This window comes from Phyllobates terribilis, unplaced genomic scaffold (genome assembly GCF_046119375.1).
Source record: "Phyllobates terribilis strain yellow unplaced genomic scaffold, ASM4611937v1 Scaffold_3__8_contigs__length_932513732, whole genome shotgun sequence".
NCBI classification, from domain to species: domain Eukaryota; kingdom Metazoa; phylum Chordata; class Amphibia; order Anura; family Dendrobatidae; genus Phyllobates; species Phyllobates terribilis.
In genome coordinates, this window is record NW_027362763.1 from 152,511,463 (window position 1) to 152,535,976 (window position 24,514).

The following is a 24,514-nucleotide window of genomic DNA, read 5'->3' on the forward strand; positions in this document are numbered from 1 at the left end:
ATTATTTTTTTAATAAATCCTTTACACTAAATGACAAGTACAGTAAGCAACACTGTCACTGTACTTCATATATATGTGACTGACATGTTTCTATCTATCTAATCTATGTGTGAAGCTCTATTCTTTCTGTTGTAAATTGTCGGGTACCGGTGTATGCGCTGATGAATTGCCGGCTTTTCGCATAATACATTCTACATTATTCTTAGTTGTTTTACTTCACGTAGAATTAACCTACAAGGAAAGAAAGGGTTTATTTTCATTCCGATATTTCTGTCCCATTGACTTGCATTGGTTTCCGGTATCGGAATCGGCGATATCCGATACTTTTTGAGTATCGGTCCAATCCAATCCGATACGATATTTCCTGATATCGGAAGGTATCGCTCAACACTAGTCATAACACATTTTAACTAACACACATGACGATAGATATCATAAGACCACTTGGTCAGTAACAATGGTAAACCATGCATAATGATAGTGGTGTCAGGGGATAAAATTATACCGAGTCAATATGAACAGTACATTAACGTGTGTGGATGCTCAAAAAGACCTGTGCGTCCGCCCCGATACGCGTTTCGAAATGCCTTCGTCAGGGGGCTTATTACTGTCATTTACTATGTGTTAAATACTAAGTGTAATTAGCCATTTCGTTATGATTTTGCTCCTGACCTGTGCGTCTTATACACACTCTTTTGCCATGTATTACGTCCCCCAGTCTGATGTGATTACTTTTAATAATAAATTTGATACTTTTTTCCCTAAAAAGCTGGACTTTATAGATCATTTTTTCTCTCCCTCCCTCTTTCTAATTGTGTTATGATCTGTCCACATGAGTCCTACAAATAGCAGCTATAATAGTCTGTATTTACTCTTTTACTAATTATTGTATTATACTCAGTATGCTGCTGTTTTCCATGAACTTTTTTCAATCTGAGCAGTCACAGTGCAGAGAGTGGAAAGATGCTAAAGAGTCTGAAGCACTGCAGCGGCAGAGGGGAATGAGGAGAGATGAGTATTTGACTTTTTTAATGTATGGAGCAATATATGGGGCCCATACTGAATGGAGCAATATATGGGGCCTATTCTGCATGGAGCAATATATGGGGCCCATTCTGTATGAAGCAATACATGAGGCATATTCTGTATGGAGCTACATATGGGGCCTATTCTGCATGGAACAATATATGAGGCCTATTCTGCATGGAGGAATATATGGGGCCCATACTGTATAGAGCAATACATGAGGCCGATTCTGTATGGAGCATTATATGAGGCCTATTCTGCTTAGAGCAATATATGGGACCTATTCTGCATCGATCATTATATGGGGTCCATTATTCTGCAAGGAGCATTATATGGGGTTCATTATTTTGTACAGAGCATTATATGAAGTCCATTATTCTGTATGGAGCATTATATGGGGCCCATTCTGTATGGAGCAATATATGGGGCCCATTATTCTGTATGGAGCATTATATGGGGTCAATTCTGTATGAATCATTATATTGGGCCCATTATACTGTATGGAGCATTATATGGCATCCATTATTCTGTATGGAGCATTACATGGCATCTATTATTCTGTATGGAGCATTATATGGGGTCCATTATTCTGTATGGAGCAATACATGGGGTCCATTATTCTGTATGGAGCATTATATGGGGTCCATTATTCTGTATGGAGCATTATATGGCATCCATTATTCTGTTTGGAGCATTATATGGGGTCCATTAATCTGTATGGGACATTATATGGGATCTATCATTCTATATGGAGCATTATATGAGGCCCATTATTCAGTATGGAGCATTATATCAGGTCCATTATACTGTATGAAGCATTATATGGGGTCTGTTATTCTGTATGGAACATTATGTGTGGCTCATAATACTGTATGGAGCATTATATGGGGCTCATTATACTGTATGGAGCAATATATGGGTCTCATAATACTGTATGGAGCATTATATGGGGTCTATTATTCTGTATGAAGCAATATATTGGGTCCATTATTCTGTATGGAGCATTATATGATGTCCATTATTCTGTATGGAGCATTATATGGGGTCCATTATTCTGTGTGGAGCATTATATTGCGCCCATTATTCTGTTTGGAGCATTATATGAGACCCCTTATTCTGTATGAAGCATCATATGGGGCCCAATCAGTATGGAGGAATATATGGGGCCCATTATTCTGTATGGAGAATTATATGGGGCCCATTCTATATAGATCATTATATGGGGTCCATTATACTGTATGGAGCATTATATGGCATCCATTATTCTATATGGATCATTATATGGGACTCATTATACTGTTTGGAGCATTATATGAGACCCATTATTCTGTATGAAGCATTATATGGGGTCCATTATACTGTATGGAGCATTAAATGGCATCCATGATTCTGTAAGGAGCATTATATGGGGTCCATTATACTGCATGGAGAACTAAGTGGTGCCCATAATACTGTATGGAGGACTATGAGGTGCCCATAATACTGTATGGAGGACTATGAGGTGTCCATAATACTGTATGGAGGACTGTGTGGTGAACACAATACTGTATGGAGGACTATGTGGTGCCCATAATACTGTATGGAGGACTATGAGGTGTCCATAATACAGTATGGAGGACTGTGTGGTGTACACAATACTGTATAGAGGACTATGTGGTGCCCATAATACTGTATGGAGGACTATATTTTCCGGTCTAAAATGAAAACATTTGACTCCCTCCAGGAGACGCACTGTGCGCTGCAAGGATTCGCCGGTTTCTGAGCTTTTGTAGAATTTGCAATAGATATCACTCATTTAATGTAAGAAGTAAGTGAAATCTTTGGCATTGTATTATACCAATATTTCTCTGCCGTATCTGTGCATCATGAATCATGGTATGTGTCAAAGGGGCCCTGAAAACCTAGAGCCGGCCCTGTTAGTACCCATGGAGTGACTGGCAAACAATAAAAATAAACTAATATTTTCTTTACACCACTTCCATGCCAAGTGTTGATGTGCTCCAAATCACTGCAGTCTCCCGCCAGGCACAGAAGTGATATCATTGCATTGCCTGATGCCCTCTTAGTGGCCCCGGTTTCTTGCAGTCTCTGTCCTGGGCTGAAAGCAGCCTGTGCCTTCCCTGGTTTAAGTGGCAGATCAAGGAGCTGATAGCTTTCTGCTTTGTCACAAATGTTAACAGTTAATAGAGTTGCAGATTGATGCAGCTCAGTGCTAGACCAGCTAAGCTGGTATTTGCCAGAATTACCAGATTTCCATCCCGGCCCTGAAGGAGCCTAGTTGAGCCTGGCCAGAGGGCAGGACAGCTATCCTTCACCCCCACAATGCTGCTTGAAGCACACAAGACCTCCAGCTGCAGCCTCTTGCCAGCCATACCTGCTGAGATCAACTCCAGAGAAGGCAGATGAAAAGGGGCAGCTCAAGGTATGCATGGGGCTTAAAGTAATAAGGGGTCTACCATCATTTGCAGTCAACCTCTCCCCCCTCACTTCATCATTTGCAGTCCCCCACCCCCCTCACTTCATCATTTGCAGCCCCCCTCACTTCATCATATGCTGTCCCCCCTCACTTCATCATTTGCACTCACCCATCCCCACGCACTTCATCATTTGCAGCCCCCCCTCACTTCATCATATGCAGTCCCCCCCACTTCATCATTTGCAGTCCCCCACCCCTCTCACTTCATCATTTGCAGCTCTCCGTCCCCCCGCACTTCATCATTTGCACTCCCCCATCCCCACCGGACTTCATCATTTGTAGTCCCTGTCCCACCTCACTTCATCATTTGCAGTCCCCCACATCATCATTTGAAGTCCCCCTCACTCCATCATATGCAGTCCCCCTTCACTTCATCATTTTCAATCCTCCATCTCCCCCTCACTTCATCATTTTCAGTCCACCGTCTCCCCCCTCACTTCATCATTTGCAGTCCTTCTCCCAAGCTCACTTGATCATTTGAAGTCCACCGTCCCCCCTTCACTTAATTTGCAATCCCCCTCCCCCCAAGCAGGCCATCATTTTCAGTCACCTTCGATCCTAACTTCATCATTAGCAGCCCCCCACTGACTTCATCATTTGCAGTCACCCACACCCCATTCACTTCATCATTTGCAGTCCCCTTCATCATTTTCAGTCCCCATTCCCCTTCACTTGATTATTTGCGGTCCCCATACCCCCTCACTTCACCATATGCAGTCCCCCATACACCCTCACTTCATCATTTGCAGTTCCCTGCTCCCCTCACACTTCATCATTTCCAGTCCCCCTTCCCACCGTCACTTCCTCACTTGCCGTCCCCCGCCCCCTCCTCACTTCATTATTTGCAGTCCACCTAAGGTGGCACAAAGCACTTTATTACACCCTGGGGCCCAGTGAGCAGAAGTACAAGAGGGGGGGGGGGCCCGGTTCAAAGTTTGGCCAATCATTGATTACTTCAGCAATAAGTTTGCTGAGGTATATGTGCCCAAAAGGAATATTTGCGTGGATGAGTCCCTAGTTCATTTCAAGGGGAGGCTCAAATTCTGGCAATACCTGCCTGGAGGTCACCTCTAACTCTAACATTCTATGATTGTATGTCCAGTAAGAGGGTCAGATATGCAATTAAGTTCTACAAACTGTGTGAGAGTACCTTAGGGTACACCCACAGGTTTACAGTTTATGAAGGGAAGGACACCCGGATTGAACCCCCTTGAATGCCCCCTTGTCCTGGGAGTAAGTGGGAAAATTGTGTGGGATTTGGTGCACCCACTGCTGGATCAAGATTATCACCTCTATGTAGATAACTTTTATATCAGCATCCCACTCTTCAAATCCCTCTCTGCGCCAGCTACCGGAGGCTGCAGTATTATCCGCAAAGATCAGAGAAGCCTCCCTAAGTAGCTTATGGGGAAGCTGCTCAAAAAGGGTGAGAGCAGAGCCCAATGTAGCGACAATTTGCTGGTGGTCAAGTACAAGGGTGATAGAGGCGTCCTTTTCTTGACCACTATGCAAAGTGATGGCAGGGTCCTCACCGCTGTACGAGGTACCTCTATACAGGTCACCAAATTAGACTGTCTCCTGGGATACCACTAGAACATGAGGTGATCTCTCTGATCAAGTCCTCCAGCCATACAGTGCCATGAGAAAAAGCCAAGGTGTGGTACAAGAAGCTGGCCGTACACATCCTATAGATGGTAATGTACAACGCTTTTGTGCTATCACAATGTGCAGTCCATACAGGTACGTATCTTAAGTTCCAGGAGGTAGTAATCAAGGCCCTAATCTTTGGAGATCAAGAAGTACAGGCCCTAATAGTTTTGGAACTGAAGGTGAGCGTATCGCACCAGGCCAACATTTTACCCGTGAGGTCCCTCAAAGCACAAAGAAAGGAAGGTTGCAAAAGGTGCCAAGTGTGTTACAGAAAGGGGATACACAAGGACACCACTTATCAATGTGACACCTGCCCCGACAAACCTGGCCTGTGTATAAAAAAGTGCTTCACACTGTAACACATATCCATGGACTACTAAATTCATTTCTGACTTACATAACTCACGTATGCCAAGCTGACATATACTATACAACTAATGTATTCCAACCTGAAGTATGCTACACAATTCACGTATGCCAACCTGTTGCACTCTACCCAATTTACGTATGCCACCACATTATAAAATTCCCATACCAAGGACACACTGGATCAATTCCAATATAGGGTCATTGGTAGGGGGTTTCCACTGTTTCGGCACATCAGGGGCTCTACAAATGCAACATGATGCCTCCAGACCGTTCCATCAAAGTCTGTCACTCCTTCCCTTCCAAGCCCAACAGATGTTCGGGTCCATTTCTCCTGTTACCCTTGTGAAAATAAAAAAAAAATAGGCTAAAATAAAATTTTTGATGAAAAAATATATTTTTATTTTAACAACTCAACATTATAATTTTCTGTGAAGCACCTAGAGGTTCAAGGTGCTCACCACACATCTAGATAGGTTCCTTGAGGGGTCTAGTTTCCAAAATGAGGTCACTTGCGGGGGGTGTCCACTGTTTAGGCATATCAGGGGCTCTCCAAATGTGACATGGCATCTGCCTTTCATCTGCATTCAAAAAGTCAAACAGTGCTCCTTCCCTTCTGAGGCCAGCCGTGCGCCCAAACAGTGGTTTCCCCCAACATATCAGCGTGACATCAGCGGGATATCGGCATATCCAGGAGAAATTGCACAACAATTTCTGACATCAATTTTTTCCTAGTACCCTTGTGAATATAAAAAAAAATCTAAAGTAAATTTTTTTGTAATCATGAAGGTGAAAACAGGCTTGGGGGCTGAAGGGGTTAAGTAAAATTTACCGAAAATACACACCCATCCACCATTTTTGCCTTTTCTGTCTTTTCTGAATGTACTGAAACTGTCTACATTTGTAATCCAGTCATGGCTTTTGTCCAGCCAGGTTTCTGTGCTACCCAGTTTTTACTGTGTATAACAGATATAAATCATTTTCCTTCCAGCAGAACTATACCATAACTGATCAAAAAATAAAACACCCATGGCTCTTTCCTCCATATCTGCATGTTACTGATGCTCAGCCTATATTATTGCCTTCTTAAGGGATGCTAGGCAACTTCCTCATAAGGTCATATGCCCCTTTAAGATAAGAACACAAGATTCCATTATTATGACATCACAATTAACCATTAGAACTTACACAAGTGTTTACACTCCCATCGTCACTTTGATACCCTGGTGTCATTGTTGTCAGTGATCAGCTGCATAGCTATTCACATATTGACTGCGCTTGGATTTATTTTGGATTGTTGAAATGTCTGGAATTCCTCCAGACAGACTTCAGGTGTTAGCACTGCTCCAGGGCATTCTTACCACCTATGACCCTGACTTTGTGCTACCACTACCCGATGGCGTCCTCAGCTTCACTTACCGGCTGGTTATGGAGCAAGTGAGAGATTGCCTGACCAAATACCATCAAGGTCGAATAAGCTCAGAATATCTTGAGTATTTACAGCAGAACATCTGGACATTAGTACAGCAGGTAAGTAGCAGACAATCTGCACAAATCATAGAAAAATAATAATAGACAATATTAATGGAATACAAGTTTAAGTTTAACCTGTACAAAATACCCAGATAAGAATACCCGGGGAGCTGTAATAGGGTGTACAGGCTACATTAGTTGCTGTGCAGATGCTTACTAGTATTTGCTGTACAGATGGCAGGAGTAACAGGTTTGGTGATATAAATGGCCTCCTCCATTCTGCACATTCTCTCAAGATTTGCCTTTCTTGTTTATTCTCATTTCTATAGGCCAAAGAAAAATCCCAAAGTGGAGAATTGGCCTTTATTAAAAAACTGGCCCAAAATGTCCTGCTTGTACTGGAGTATCCGGCCTACTCCCTGGAGCGTCTGGTAAGGATCCACCATCTTCTATATCTCATGTCCTTGTTGTCTGATCTTCTCCAGATTACTGTCATATAGCAGAAGGTCAGATGTGTGATGTTAGAGGCCTCCCTGTCCGCTCCAGGCAGACACAGGACATTTTATGGCCGCTTGTCTCTGCGGCTCCATCACCTGTGATGGCAGTCTGTACTCAGCGGTGCAGAGTTTGTATTGCCACCTCTGTCTCGCTCGATCATCACAATCTTCCTTCTGGTAAATGCTGCAGTTCTGATAGAAGATATTAGAGAACAGTGGTAGATACAAGTTCCTTATATATGAATGTGGATTCACTGGAGGGAGCGGCCGCGTATAGTCCGTCCAATACTGAAATTATCATGTAAATCCAGTATTAGTCCATCCTGCCTTGTGGTAATTTAGTGTGTGTGAAATGTTATATTAATTGTATGCATTATATCCATCAGAAAACATCAGAAGACGACTCCGAAGAGGGGAAAAACCTAAATATCGCTGACCCTGATACCTGTCAGCCGGGGCTAAACTCTGATCTGATGGAAGGTAAGCCGATCATCTAATATTCTACATTCTGATATCAAGTTATAGAGAACGGCAGAGAATATGGAGATTTACTCTTCATCCTCTGTATGAAGCCGCTGATGGCTCATGAGCCCTCTATAGACTATAATTGAGGGGCTCATGTAATTCTGCTCCTCTCCTCTGGGCTCTTCTCATGTCATCGTTGTGACTGGATCAGATCCTGAGCAATCACACATTTATAGTACAGTATATATGGATATGCCATAATTATATACAGTGTGTAGAATATCCATATACCCAGTATTATTCCATATACAGGGGTCTCGTCATTTCCTTCATTACATGGATGTGTTATATAGTAAGTGCTGATATAGACTAATACATGACGTCTCTTTATTATTTTATCATTATTTTAGGAATAACTGAGCCGGAAGATTCTGATGGTGGAATATGTGAGACACCAGAGATCATCCAGGAATCTGCCAGTGTAAGTATCAGAGGGACGTCTGTAGATCATCAGATGACGGGTGTGAGTTACACATCCCATATTATACCCCATATGATAATGGGATAGAGCGGTTCTTCATGTAGATCAGACCTATTGTATGTAATGATGCATTATTATTATTCTGCCTCCTCTGTGTGATGTCCCTTATCCTCCCCTGCAGTACAGTGATATATGTGTATGGGGGATATCCCCCTATAATATAAGAGTGTCTGTGGAGGGTCCGGCTTGTATCACATCCTCTACATCTGCTGCAGTGTAATCAGTGAGGACATCATATAGAAGTGAGACCTTCCTGCATCTGGGGCTTTTACTCTCCTGCGGTTTCTATGTCTTATTGTCATTTCTTTTTCCTTTTTAGGCCTTGATCGGATCATTAAACCCTTTGAGACTTCCTTGTAAGAACGACTATAAGCTGATCAAACTGATCAGCTTTGGATCTTTTGGGTGAGCTTTATTTTGCTATAATATTTATTTCCCAGGGCTCCTTATGATGATGCCTATGTCTCTGTGACCTGCCCATGTAATGTTCCCATAGACAAATTATATGACTCCACATCACTGTCCACATCTATCACTATTTAGGTCAGGTAGGATGTGACGTGGATGAGGAGATCATTTGAGGAGTGTTGTTTTATGTAATTTTAGACCTGGATTCCTAGTGACGCCCAACATGTTATATCGACCATTAGTACAGGAGATCACTTGATGAGGTCTATAGACTCATTGTTAGTAAGAATTCATAATAAATCTTGGATTTTCCTCCACTTCAGAGCCGTCCACTTAGTGCGCCATAAAGACACAAATAAAGTATGCGCTATGAAGAAAATGGACAAGCAGAACCTGAAAGACCCAGAGGAACTGGAACGAGCCTTTCTGGAGAGGGACATCTCAATCTTTGCTGATTGTCCCTTTGTGGCCTCCATGTTCTGCTCCTTTCCTACTAAGCTTCATCTCTGTATGGTTATGGAGTATGTACCAGGTAGGACACATTCATTGTATCTATATCCAGCCCACATCTGCTTAATCCTAGCACCATATATATATTCACCCTCATGATGTACAATTTACATTGTAACAAACCCTCACCTGTCATATCTGCTTTCTCCTGTAGGAGGAGACTGTGGCAAGCTTTTAAAGTACAGGGGTGCTTTACCTGTCCCCCTTGCCCGTATGTACATTGCGGAAACAATTCTTGCTGTGGAATATCTGCACAACTATGGTGTGGTGCACAGAGACCTGAAGCCTGAGAAGTAAGTGACCCCTGTAATATAATATAGGGGAAGAAAATGTAAGTTTATTACATAGTCTATGAGTTATTACTTGGGGCTGACACCATCTTCCTTTCACAGCCTCCTGATAACATCAGCAGGACATATTAAAGTCACTGATTTTGGGCTTTCCAAACTCGGCCTCATGAGACCAACATCAGACATCTACCAGGCTCCATTTGAGGACATCACCAGCGAGTTCCTTGATAGTGAGGTCAGCTTTACTTACAGGATCTTGTACTTCACAAATCTCACCTCTTTCTCCTTTAATTTCTCATCTAGAAAATGTTTTCTATGATGTCATTTGTCGCAATTATATTTATTGATCATCATCTCATTGTTCTGTTGGTTTCCAGGCTGTTGGCACCCCTAGATACGTAGCTCCAGAAGTCATCTTAATGAAAGGATATGGAAGACCTGTTGACTGGTGGTCAATAGGGATCATCCTATATGAATTTCTTTATGGATTTACACCATTTAATGGAGCTTCCAAAAGGGAGATTTATCACAGTATCCTCAGGGGTAAGTAAAATCATCTGAATGCTATGTGATCTCACAGTTATTTGGTTTTCTTGATCCTGTGGTTTATTTCCCAACTTTGTTAAGAAAACTGATGTTCATGAAAATAAATAAAGAGGTTTTATTTCTTGTAATATTTGTTTTTTATATAACAGATGACATAACTTGGACATATGATAAATACTCTCCTCCCCGCGATGCTCGGGGCATCATAACGGAGCTGCTCAGAAAAAATCCAACACATAGACTTGGGACAGGTAATATTATAATAGTATTCTTTATGACTTATTACACCTCTGTGACCAGAAAAATGATCTAGTCCATTAGGATCAGCACTGAGATTCTCTACCTACCTTCAGTACATTTCCGTTACATCTTCAGTTTAGATTAGCATAAACTATACAGATATGGAGCAGTTTCTCTGACAATTACTGTATCACTTTCTTTCTTGTCTTCCATTTCCAGAAGGAGCAAATGAGATCAAATTTCATCAATTTCTGCGTTACTTAGACTTTGACAACCTTCTAAGTCAGAAGCCCCTGTTTGTTCCTGATCTAAAGTCAGATGAGGACACTCGCTACTTTACCAGTAAGTAAAATGAGACGTAATCTACAGGAAACTGCCGTGTGTCTTGTCATTCATTTTATGTGACAATTAGTCATAACCTGGTGACTGTACGACACTGGTCTTATACTAATTATCTCTGATAATAATTGTATTTTGCAGCTCGCTCTAGAACATACAAACATACTGATTCAGATGAGGGCGACACAAGTGGGGACAAAGACTGGACAGAAGTCCAGAATTTTGTATCATCTTCTGAAAGATTTTCTAAAGTAAGTATGTTACAAATAAAATGTATAAGGCCATGTGCACACAGTGAGTGTTTAATGAGTTTTTTACCTCAGTATTTTTAAGCCAAAATATTAAGTGGGACAGGGAGAGGAAAAGTATAATAGAAACACGTCACCACTTCTGTATTTTTCACCCACTCCTGGTTTTGGCTTACATATACTGAGATAAAAAACTCACCAATACTCAATGTGTGCATATGGCCTAAAACCTATAATTAGAAAAAAGTTTAAAAATAAATCAATTTTATATTTCTCCGTTCGTTTTAGCTATATCCCACCAATACTGGGATAATGAACAATGAAGAGAAGCCTATGTCATCTTCAGAGTGCTCCCCAGAGAACAGCAAAAAAGGCTCAGACATGTGAGTAGATTATTATTATCATTATTATGAGATTCAGTTCTGATATATGTTCAGATCCAAATACAAGACACAAGTAACATAAATCTAAATCCAGCATCCACCACCCCATGATTGCAGATCTCAGTGGATCTGGATTGTGATAACACTGCAGTAACAACTGATCAATTTGACCCACTATTCATTTCCAGTTCACTACGAACAATATTACTAGTTAGACTCCATTCTTGCTGGTAGAATGGGGTCCTGAGCAGGATGCCCCCTTCATGGTGTCCTAATTGGCCTTACAGACAGCTGCTTTTCCATTTTTCTATTGTTTTTCCTTGTAATTGACTTGTCTTTCTTCTTCTAATCAGGCAGAGAGAGATTTCTTCTTCCAAAACGGATGATGACAATCAGTGTTTTCCTGCTAAAACCAGCGAGTCATCCTCATCCTCGTCCTCAGTGTCAGGTATGTACAGATTTATAGGAAATCCTATTATAGCCTATAATGCAAAAGTGTAATGTGCATATTAGTCAGTTTACATAACTCTATATAGACACAAAGCTAATCTTTTAGAAGTTTATAATCAGCATCTGTTTCTGACTTTTTCATTAGAATCTCCTGTTCAGAAGAGAAGAAATTTTTTTCTAAAGCTGAGAAAACAAGACAAAACTGAGAAAGTAGAAGAGGGGGAACGTAGGCGAGGTAAGTGTGACAATAAGCTCCATGTTGTATGATGTCAGTGAGAAGGATTCATGTGGAGCAGATGTTATCTGTCAGTGGTGGGATTGTCACATGTATGATGACTGACACTGATCCCGTACCTCTGTATGGAGAAGATTCCTCTCCCGTCCTCCCACAGTGACACCACAGTAGTATCCTGTAATATGGACTTCCATTACTTACATCAGTTTTACATCTTTTCTCATAGTTTCTCTCTTCTGCCGGATGATATCATCCTGCCGGCGTGGATTGTCCCGGGCTGCTCGCGCTGTCAGAGAAAGCTACATTTTTGCATGCTGTCAACAGGGCACCATAGACATCTCAAGGACAGAAAACCCCAACATCTAGCTCCCTGAAGAACGTGCAGCACATCCTCCATCAATGCTGTACCTGTATGGAAGGACTTGTACATCTACCTGTGGCCTTCAAGAAACATCTTCAAAAGCTGAAGGCCTCTCCATGAACATCTCTTCATCCTTTCCATCAATGCTTAATTAAAAAATATCTATAAATCAAAATATAAAATTGAATAATGTCCTTTTGAATCTAATTGAATAATAGTGCCATTAGTGGCATATCAATATCATACTTGTCATAAATGTCTGATGGGTTGGACACCAAACAGGTGAAGATTGGTTCTATATCTCCCAGTAATCCTCTAAACCCCCGGCCAAGAGTGGAGGAGATGACCAGAGGTTCTGTTATTCCTAAGGGTGCGTGCACATAGCACTTTATAGACACCAGCATGCCCACTGAGGTTTTTCTATAGGAAGATGTTTCAGGAAAATGTAGACAGTGTTTTTCCTCAGTAATCTTTATTTGTAATTTTTGCAGTTGGCATCTTTTTTTGTTAACTATGTATAAAGTAGTGAGGGTCTTCTAAACAGAAGCCACCAGCAGAATGAACAAGTCACTTCCATTATCCACTTCATAAATTTTAAAGCCAAAAGTGGAAAGAAAATGTTGAAAAAGACTCAAACATACAGTATACACAGCAAATTGTTTTTACATTGAACACATGCGATCATTTAAATTTTTATTGAGTGCTTTTTATGAGGGATCCATGCGGAATCCACCAGAAGAAGAACTCAGAAGAAGAACTCAGATGCTTTTTCCTTAGTGGATCTCTATTTCAGTTCTATGCACAAGAACAAGCTGGATTCTGTGCTGCAGATTCTGGGGGTCCCAGCAGTCACACCCCACCAGAGGTGAAGCCAAGGGTTCAGCATAGGGGAGGTGACACATCTGAATGGGTCCTAACTAGGTAACCTTGTTGCAACTACGGTTGCACACCCTAACTGTGTGTATAGGGGAATCTCAGCAGATGACCGGCTGTTACTGAAAATAAATCTCTACAAAAACCAAAGCAATATTACTGCCACATGGTGACCATATAGTTGTAGATCACAGGCCTGCGGAATACATTAAAAGATTACACTACAGTTATAGATTGTGTATAGGGAATATAAGTATATATAGATTCACTGTTCCCATCTTTTCCATCTGGCCCAGACCGATATGACAGCTTCTTCCAGACATGACTTGTCTACAAAGAACTATTTGACTTCTCAAATTTCCAGCACCGTCCCCATCTATTAATGACCTGCACAATCTCCTCACCCTGCTGATACCACAATGCTGAGCCGCTGATGCGTATGTGTTACTATACTGCACCTGCTGTGTGGTATGATAGCAGTGCTCCTGTTACTGCCCCACATACTTATGCCCACCACTGTGCCCCTTACATAGTAATAATGCCTCCTTTGTGCTATCTAGATAGTAGAATTACCCTCTAGAAAATATTAATGCTTTGTGTAAGTGTCCAAGAAATAGTTATCACTGAAAGAAGACTTATTAAACTCAGAAATATTAAAATATATCACTGAATTAGGTGAACTATTAAGATAAAATATAACTTTTATTTACAATATTAAAATAGTTTTTATTCAATTCCACCGTGCTATGTGAAAGTCTATCCAGCTATTAATCACCCATAGTGCCATACTGTCTGCTGGATAATAATATATGGCAATGATACCAATACTAGGTCATAGGTGCAGTGTGGATATTATACACGGCTGGTGATATTACTGCTGGCTGTATATACCACTTATTGTGCCGCTCTGTATATTATTATATCAGTCCCATCCTTATCTATGAGCAGAATATTACAGCTCACAATTACACTGTAAGGCTATGTGCCCACGATGCAGAAATGCTCCGGATTTTTTTCTGAGCGTTTCTGCATCTCCCCTGGCAGAAAAAACGCATGTGGATTGTACATGCGGATTGTACATGCAGATTGTACATGCGGATTGTACATGTGGATTGTACATGCGGATTGTATATGTGGATTGTACATGCGGATTGTACATGCGGATTGTACATGCGGATTGTATATGCGGATTGTACATGTGGATTGTACATGCGGATTGTACATGCGGATTGTACATGCGGATTGTACATGCGGATTGTACATGCTGATTGTATATGCGGATTGTACATGCGGATTGTACATGCGGATTGTACATGCGGATTGTATATGCGGATTGTACATGTGGATTGTACATGCGGATTGTACATGCGGATTGTACATGCGGATTGTACATGCAGATTGTACATGCGGATTGTACATGTGGATTGTACATGCGGATTGTATATGCGGATTGTACATGCGGATTGTACATGCGGATTGTACATGCGGATTGTACATGCGGATTGTATATGCGGATTGTACATGTGGATTGTACATGCGGATTGTACATGTGGATTGTACATGCGGATTGTATATGCGGATTGTACATGCAGATTGTACATGTGGATTGTACATGCGGATTGTACATGCGGATTGTATATGCGGATTGTACATGCGGATTGTACATGTGGATTGTACATGCGGATTGTACATGTGGATTGTACATGCGGATTGTATATGCGGATTGTACATGCAGATTGTACATGTGGAATGTACATGCGGATTGTACATGTGGATTGTACATGTGGATTGTACATGCGGATTGTACATGCGGATTGTACATACGGATTGTACATGCAGATTGTACATGTGGATTGTACATGCGGATTGTACATGTGGATTGTATATGCGGATTGTACATGCGGATTGTACATGTGGATTGTACATGCGGATTGTACATGCGGATTGTATATGCAGATTGTACATGCAGATTGTACATGTGGAATGTACATGCGGATTGTACATGTGGATTGTACATGTGGATTGTACATGCGGATTGTACATGCGGATTGTACATACGGATTGTACATGCAGATTGTACATGTGGATTGTACATGCGGATTGTACATGCGGATTGTATATGCGGATTGTACATGCAGATTGTACATGTGGATTGTACATGCGGATTGTACATGCGGATTGTACATACGGATTGTACATGCAGATTGTACATGTGGATTGTACATGCGGATTGAACATGCGGATTGTATATGCGGATTGTACATGTGGATTGTACATGTGGATTGTACATGCGGATTGTACATGTGGATTGTACATGCGGATTGTATATGCGGATTGTACATGCAGATTGTACATGTGGAATGTACATGCGGATTTTACATGTGGATTGTACATGTGGATTGTACATGCGGATTGTACATGCGGATTGTACATACGGATTGTACATGCAGATTGTACATGTGGATTGTACATGCGGATTGTACATGTGGATTGTATATGCGGATTGTACATGCAGATTGTACATGTGGATTGTACATGCGGATTGTACATGCGGATTGTATATGCGGATTGTACCTGCGGATTGTACATGTGGATTGTACATGCAGATTGTACATGCAGATTGTACATGTGGATTGTATATGCGGATTGTACATGCAGATTGTACATGTGGATTGTACATGCGGATTGTACATGCGGATTGTATATGCGGATTGTACATGCAGATTGTACATGTGGATTGTACATGCGGATTGTACATGCGGATTGTACATACGGATTGTACATGCAGATTGTACATGTGGATTGTACATGCGGATTGTACATGCGGATTGTATATGCGGATTGTACATGCAGATTGTACATGTGGATTGTACATGCGGATTGTACATGTGGATTGTACATGCGGATTGTATATGCGGATTGTACATGCAGATTGTACATGTGGAATGTACATGCGGATTGTACATGTGGATTGTACATGTGGATTGTACATGCGGATTGTACATGCGGATTGTACATACGGATTGTACATGCAGATTGTACATGTGGATTGTACATGCGGATTGTACATGTGGATTGTATATGCGGATTGTACATGCAGATTGTACATGTGGATTGTACATGCGGATTGTACATGCGGATTGTACATGCGGATTGTACATGTGGATTGTACATGCAGATTGTACATGCGGATTGTACATGTGGATTGTACATGCGGATTGTACATGCGGATTGTACATACGGATTGTACATGCAGATTGTACATGTGGATTGTACATGCGGATTGTACATGTGGATTGTATATGCGGATTGTACATGCAGATTGTACATGTGGATTGTACATGCGGATTGTACATGCGGATTGTATATGCGGATTGTACATGCAGATTGTACATGTGGATTGTACATGCGGATTGTACATGCGGATTGTACATACGGATTGTACATGCAGATTGTACATGTGGATTGTACATGTGGATTGTACATGCGGATTGTACATGCGGATTGTATATGCGGATTGTACATGCAGATTGTACATGTGGATTGTACATGCGGATTGTACATGTGGATTGTACATGCGGATTGTATATGCGGATTGTACATGCAGATTGTACATGTGGAATGTACATGCGGATTGTACATGTGGATTGTACATGTGGATTGTACATGCGGATTGTACATGCGGATTGTACATACGGATTGTACATGCAGATTGTACATGTGGATTGTACATGCGGATTGTACATGTGGATTGTATATGCGGATTGTACATGCAGATTGTACATGTGGATTGTACATGCGGATTGTACATGCGGATTGTATATGCGGATTGTACATGCGGATTGTATATGCGGATTGTACATGCGGATTGTACATGTGGATTGTACATGCAGATTGTACATGCAGATTGTACATGTGGATTGTACATGCGGATTGTACATGCGGATTGTACATACGGATTGTACATGCAGATTGTACATGTGGATTGTACATGCGGATTGTACATGTGGATTGTATATGCGGATTGTACATGCAGATTGTACATGTGGATTGTACATGCGGATTGTACATGCGGATTGTATATGCGGATTGTACATGCAGATTGTACATGTGGATTGTACATGCAGATTGTACATGTGGATTGTACATGCGGATTGTACATGCGGATTGTACATACGGATTGTACATGCAGATTGTACATGCAGATTGTACATGTGGATTGTACATGCGGATTGTACATGTGGATTGTATATGCGGATTGTACATGCAGATTGTACATGTGGATTGTACATGCGGATTGTACATGCGGATTGTATATGCGGATTGTACATGCAGATTGTACATGTGGATTGTACATGCGGATTGTACATGCGGATTGTACATACGGATTGTACATGCAGATTGTACATGTGGATTGTACATGCGGATTGTACATGCGGATTGTATATGCGGATTGTACATGCAGATTGTACATGTGGATTGTACATGCGGATTGTACATGTGGATTGTACATGCGGATTGTATATGCGGATTGTACATGCGGATTGTACATACGGATTGTACATGTGGATTGTACATGCAGATTGTACATGTGGATTGTACATGCGGATTGTACATGTGGATTGTACATGTGGATTGTATATGCGGATTGTACATGCAGATTGTACATGTGGATTGTACATGCGGATTGTACATGCGGATTGTACATGCGGATTGTACATGTGGATTGTATATGCGGATTGTACATGCAGATTGTACATGTGGATTGTACATGTGGATTGTACATGTGGATTGTACATGCGGATTGTACATGCGGATTGTACATACGGATTGTACATGCAGATTGTACATGTGGATTGTACATGCGGATTGTACATGTGGATTGTATATGCGGATTGTACATGCAGATTGTACATGTGGATTGTACATGCGGATTGTACATGCGGATTGTATATGTGGATTGTACATGCGGATTGTACATGTGGATTGTACATGCAGATTGTACATGCAGATTGTACATGTGGATTGTACATGCGGATTGTACATGCGGATTGTACATACGGATTGTACATGCAGATTGTACATGTGGATTGTACATGCGGATTGTACATGCGGATTGTACATGCGGGTTGACAAGCGTTTTCCAAGCGATTTTAGCATCACTTGGAAAGTGCTTGTCAGCTTGGTCACACTATATAAATCTATGCAAACAGCGTAATCCATGCTTTCCAATGCAAGTCAATGACGGCGAAAACACAGCGCTTCCGCAAGATAATTAGTAGTGTTGCTTTTTTTTCCGCAATGATTATCCGCAGCGGAAATTTCCGCAGAATGTCCACAGCACATGTGGATTATCATTGGGGACATGGCAGGCCTTCTACCATGCGTTTTTTAAGCGTTTCTGCGGCATTTTTGCTGCTGTGGAAACGCTTAAAAAGCGCATCGTGGGCACACAGCCTCTGTGAGGATTCATGGTGTCAGTGGAAATCTTCCATGGGTGGAGACAAAGTTGCAACTATCAAGTCCAGGTTGTCTGAGGGAGGATGAATATATTGTGTCTATTTCTCTCTCTCCCCCTGATCTGCCTGGATATATGAATCCTCCATCCTCTGTACAGCACCAGCATTACTGCATTATAGAAAGGTCTCCCAATAAGATATCTACTGAAATAAGGAGTCTGCCTGCCTCTGTATAACTCCTCTAACTACTTGCTGGATTACAATATCACAATTATAAACCCAGGCAGAGATAAAGGGCGTCCTTATATGCCCCAATAAGATTTGTGTCCAGGTTTACCAGGTCTTAATATCCTCTAGTGGTATTTTGCCTTTAAATATAACCCAGTATTAAAGTGCATTGGAGTATAACGTTCCTCCAGTACAGTAATAGTGCGTATTAGGTCACAATGCGTTTCGTCCACTCTAAGTTTGCAAATAGCGCCCCCGCTCAATGATGGCTGGTCCTGGTGTCCCCTAGTAGGGCCTATCCAACTCAGACCACCACCAACCAGAACCAGTCAATACTTAAAAACCAATCAACAGAGCATGTCGTTGACCTATTATCCTCAAGAAGATTTAAGACATTAACAGTTAATCAAGTCAGGATAAATCCAGTAGATCAGTACTTGTGATGGAGTAATTATAGATACACAGTGTTAAATATACATTACTCACAAAAAGTTAGGGATATTTGATTTTCGGGCAAAATTTATGTAAAATGTAAAAAGTTCACGCTACAGTGATATTTTATCATGAAAGTAGGGCATTTAAGTAGAAGCGTACAGGGGCCCCAAAGGAGAGGGGGCCCGATCAGCTGCTGCAATGTCTGGTTGTCACATAGAGCCAGCGGCAACATCTCCACTAAGAGGAGAGGAAGAGGCCCGTACCTGATTCATTTCCGGTCACACAGGGACCTGCACTCCGCAAAATATGTCAGAATGGGCCCTTTTCTCTCCTCTTAGTTGGTGCTGCTGGTTCTATGCTGCAGGAGCTCGAGATTCCTGGACACGCCCCATGGACTCGCCTGGCCTATTAGCATTCAGGCACAGGCAGGAGGAAGCAGGCCTGGTAAGTATGGCTGCTGTTCTCAGCCAATCCTGTCTCCTGCTTCTTCACTGCCTCTGACTGCAGCTCTGAACAGCCTCCAAGCAGTCAGTACACCTGATAACTCTCCTTCCTTCTGAGCAGTTCTTATAACTGATCTGCCTGATCAATGTTCTCATGAGCTATTACATTAATCCCCCATGCCCTCCTGAGGGGGCTTTACTGGACAACTGCTGCACTGGCCCATTCACAAGCAGTAGCTGCAGTGTGAATGCTGCCTGAGTGGCTCAGTTCCCCAATAAATCCCACTTAGTACAGGGGGTGGTAAGTGGCTGCAGGAGGGAGAGGAGGTTGATGTGATGGCCGATGGTACTATGGGTCAGTTGCTCAGAACTTCTCAGGAGGCTAGTGTCAGATTTACTAACTGCATGGATGTATTGAGGAGACAGGACTGGCTGACAGCTGGAGATCTGGCCAGTAGTGCTGATGGAGGACAGAAGACCAACGGGAAGGAGCTGCCGAAGATGGGAGAATGCACCTGCCAGAGGGACATCATATGTAAGTATGTGTACTGTATGTACCTGTGTAGTGTTTATATGTATCTCTGTGCACTGATGTACTGAGATTATCTGTGTATGTACAGTATGTGTGTATTCACACAGATAACCACAGTACAATATACTGTATATATGGTAGTATCTGAGTGTACAGTAGTTATCTATGTGTATATATATCTGTAGACAGTATGCGTAAAGGTAAATATCACTTTACCCCAGGTTTCCTGGGAGCAGACAAATTACCAGTGCAGCTGCATCGAGGTGGAGGGTGGCCCACTGACACCAGCAAATATTTCAGCTATGTGTGTATCCTCGGACGTGCATTCCCCTGAAACATATTGCAATGCAGGGGATCCACCCGCTCCCTGCACTGCAGTCCAATTTGCAGCCAGCTGCTGACCTCGGCATGCCCATGACTGGTGGCAATGACGTCATGCATGATCATGGGGACACCGAAGTCAGCTGGCGGCTCCGGTTCCTGGTCAGCTTGGTCGCCATAAAAGGAGGGAGGCCCAAACACATTTCTTGCACAGGGGCCCCAAGCTGTCTGTGTCCACAGGGGCTTCTCACTGTAACATTCACAAAGTATTCAGCAGTTCTGTATTGACTAGACGCACCTGCCCACACTGTAACACCACCATCACCACCACTTGTCTGGTGACAACAGTGGCTGATGCAGAGCGCTCTCCTTGACATCTCCAACATTGTTGGCAGCAATCATATAAGCTCAGCGTGAATCGACTTTCATCAGTGAACAGCACTGAGGCCCACTGGTCTCACGTCCAGCATAAATGCTCACTGGCACTTGATAGTGTGGTCAGGTACACTTGCAGGTCATCTAGCACGCAGATCACACTGATGTAAACAGTTTCGAGAGTCTAACGTGACACTTGGATGCCTCTCACCTTCTTTAAATGTGTTGTGTGGCATTCATCATTCGGTTCCAAAGAGCATTGTTCACAATGAAACCGTCATCAATGTGGGATGTGGCCAAAGGACGTCCACTTCTCTGCCTTTCTGTAACTCTTTCAGTCTCTCTGTATCTCTATTGCAACCTGCTGATGACACTCTTTGATGCTCTAAGCTCAGTGGCCACTGTGAACATCCTGCTTGAAGCCTCGCAATGGCAAAGTACTGTTGATCAATTGTTAGGTGTTGTCTTGGTCTCATAATGTCAAAATGTGAACAGCACGATGAGGAGGACAATTTAAATACCAATCCTAATTGAACCCCCAAAATATATTGGCCGATTCATGAATCAAACACCTGTTGTGAATTTTACCAATAAGATCCATGTTAGAGAATAGCAAGTTGTGCAAAAAGTCCTGAAACATTGAACAGTTGGACATGTGCATTCAAAAGTTTAGAGAAGGTCACATTAAGTTCACCTGAAAAGGTTAGAGTTAGTGATGAGCGAGCGTGCCCGTCAATGCTCAGTACTCGCCCAAGCATCTCACTGCTCGAGATACTCGGCGAGTATTCCCGAGATGCACGCACGGGAGCTCGGGTCCACGCCCTGCATGTTTGGCGCTCTTGGTTGTGGCATTACAGTGATTGGCTGGCCGCCTAGCGACATCTGGTCTATATAAGACCTAGTGACCCTATGCTCGTTCATCACAGTTTACCCTTCAGACAGGCAGAGTAGGGAGAGGTGATGCTGTGTGAGGAACAGAATTGGCTGCGTAATAGTTAGATATAGGTATTCTACAGCTAGTTACATATTCATCAGAACTAACAGTCCTTCTGAGGACTAATCCAGCTGCATATATAAACCCTGGTGATAGCAGGAGTAAGGCAGGCAGAGATTGTGGACACTATGCACCACAATAAGGTCCATTGCATGTTCTGTCTGCTGCTGCTACTGCTGCCTGTTACAGATAGCCATTGGACTAGGGGTTTTTGTTTTTTTTTGCTCTTAACCCTGATTATTTTTGCAAAAAGTAAGTCCAACATTTTATGGCTCCATTTGCTTGTTAGCACTGCAGAATACACCCAGATCTTTTCATCAGATGTGATCCCATATTACTGCGGTACAAATCCAGCAATTTGTAGGGACCATGCAAAATATTATCCTCCTTTTACAGTTTGGCAGCAGTGTGTCGGTGACGCTATTGACAGGTGGTCGCTGCCAATAATAGTAAACTATAAGGCCGATATTTAAAAGAGTGGGCATCCATCAGATGTATCACATATTAATGCGCTACAAATCCAGCAGTTTGTAGGGACCATGCAAAATATTATCCTCCATTTAAAATGGGCAAGGCGCATGGCAAGGGTCAGGGAAGTGGATGTGATGGTGATGGTGCATGCAGAGGCTTAGGGCATGGGCAAGCTGAAATTGTGCCACAACAAGCATCCACATCTTGTCGCCCGACTGTAGTATAGAATTCATATAATCCATCAAACTCAATCTGACAGGTGCCCCGCCCCTATCTTAGTGTATCAAACTGTCTAACCCCTCCCCTTTTTGCAGAGCGTGACCCCGCCCCTATGCCCCAATGAAATTGATAGTGTTATATTAGTGTATCAATTAAAATTGATAGGGTGCATTATCAAATCATTTAATTTTGTTTCATTGATTTGATAATGTTACTATCAATTAATTGCCCGATTATTATTAACATGATGTTGTACTGCACAAAAAATTTGATTTGATAGTGGCATATTATGTATGACACTATCAAATTTGGTGTGTTACTATCACGATTAATTGATCCATATTATACGGCGATGTGATTCGCAATATTATATGGCAGTATGATTCTCGAATTTTACATTCAAATGAAATTGGTCGGGCATATTATATATATGGCCGAGTTATAGCTACTCCCAAGTATTAAAAGTATGCACTTTATACAGTTTGTGAAAAAAATTAAAGAAGCTTTATAAGTTTTAATGATTTCATTAAAAAAATAGAATGTATCAGACACATCACATTTCAGCCAAATTACAGTGGGATATAAGGCTTTACAATAACATGAGGTAGCAAGTGTTCATAATATATATATATAAAAACTAGTGTTGAGCGAGCATGCTCGACACTGCTCGGTACTCGCCTGAGCATCTCACTACTCGGGATGTTCGGCGAGCACCGAGCATTTTCGGGTTACTCGGGCGGGAGCTCGGGTCTCCGCCCTGCATGTTTGGTGCTCTTTACCGAGCTAATGAACATGCAGGGATTGCCAGCCAGTCACTGTAATGCCGCAGCCATGTTGTTTGTGGGCATTACAGTGATTGGCTGGCCGCACAGCATCACATTGAGTATTTAAAACCGGGCGCCGCCATCTTGTACACAGTCGCTCCGGATCAGACAGTGTAGGGAGAGTGCTGCTGAGCTAGGGAGAGATTTATACTGCGAAATAGGTAGAGGAGGGTCTCTAAAGCCTGGAAAATCAAACAAACAGTCCTTCTGAGGACTAATATCTATCCCAGATATCAGGCAGGCAGGCAGGCTGTATAGGAGATGCAGTGGTTATACCAACAAACACTGCATTACAGTCCTGTGTGCTGCTGCTGCTCAAATTGCTAGACTTAGCCCCAGGTCTCAGGGGCAGGGCCGGCTCCAGGTTTTTGTGGGCCCTGGGCGAAAGAGTCTCAGTGGGCCCCCTTAATACATACCAGGATTCACGATGCACAGATACCGCAGAGAAATATATATATATATATATATATACATATATATATATATATATATATATATATATATATATATATATATATATATATATATAGTACAATGCAAATATTTCACTTCTTACATTACATGACCGATATCTATTGTAAATTCCACAATAGCTCAGAAACTGGCGAATCGCTCCACACAGTATACTGGCCCCCATATAACGGTCCATACAGAACACTGGCCCCCATAAAATGCTCCGTACAGGATACTGGCCCCCATATAACGCTCTATACAGAATACTGGCCCCCATATAACACTCCATACAGAATCCTGGTCCCCATATAGTGCTCCATGCAGGCTGCTCCCCCAACATAATGCCCCATGCAGGCTGTTCCCCCCTATAATGCCCCTTGCAG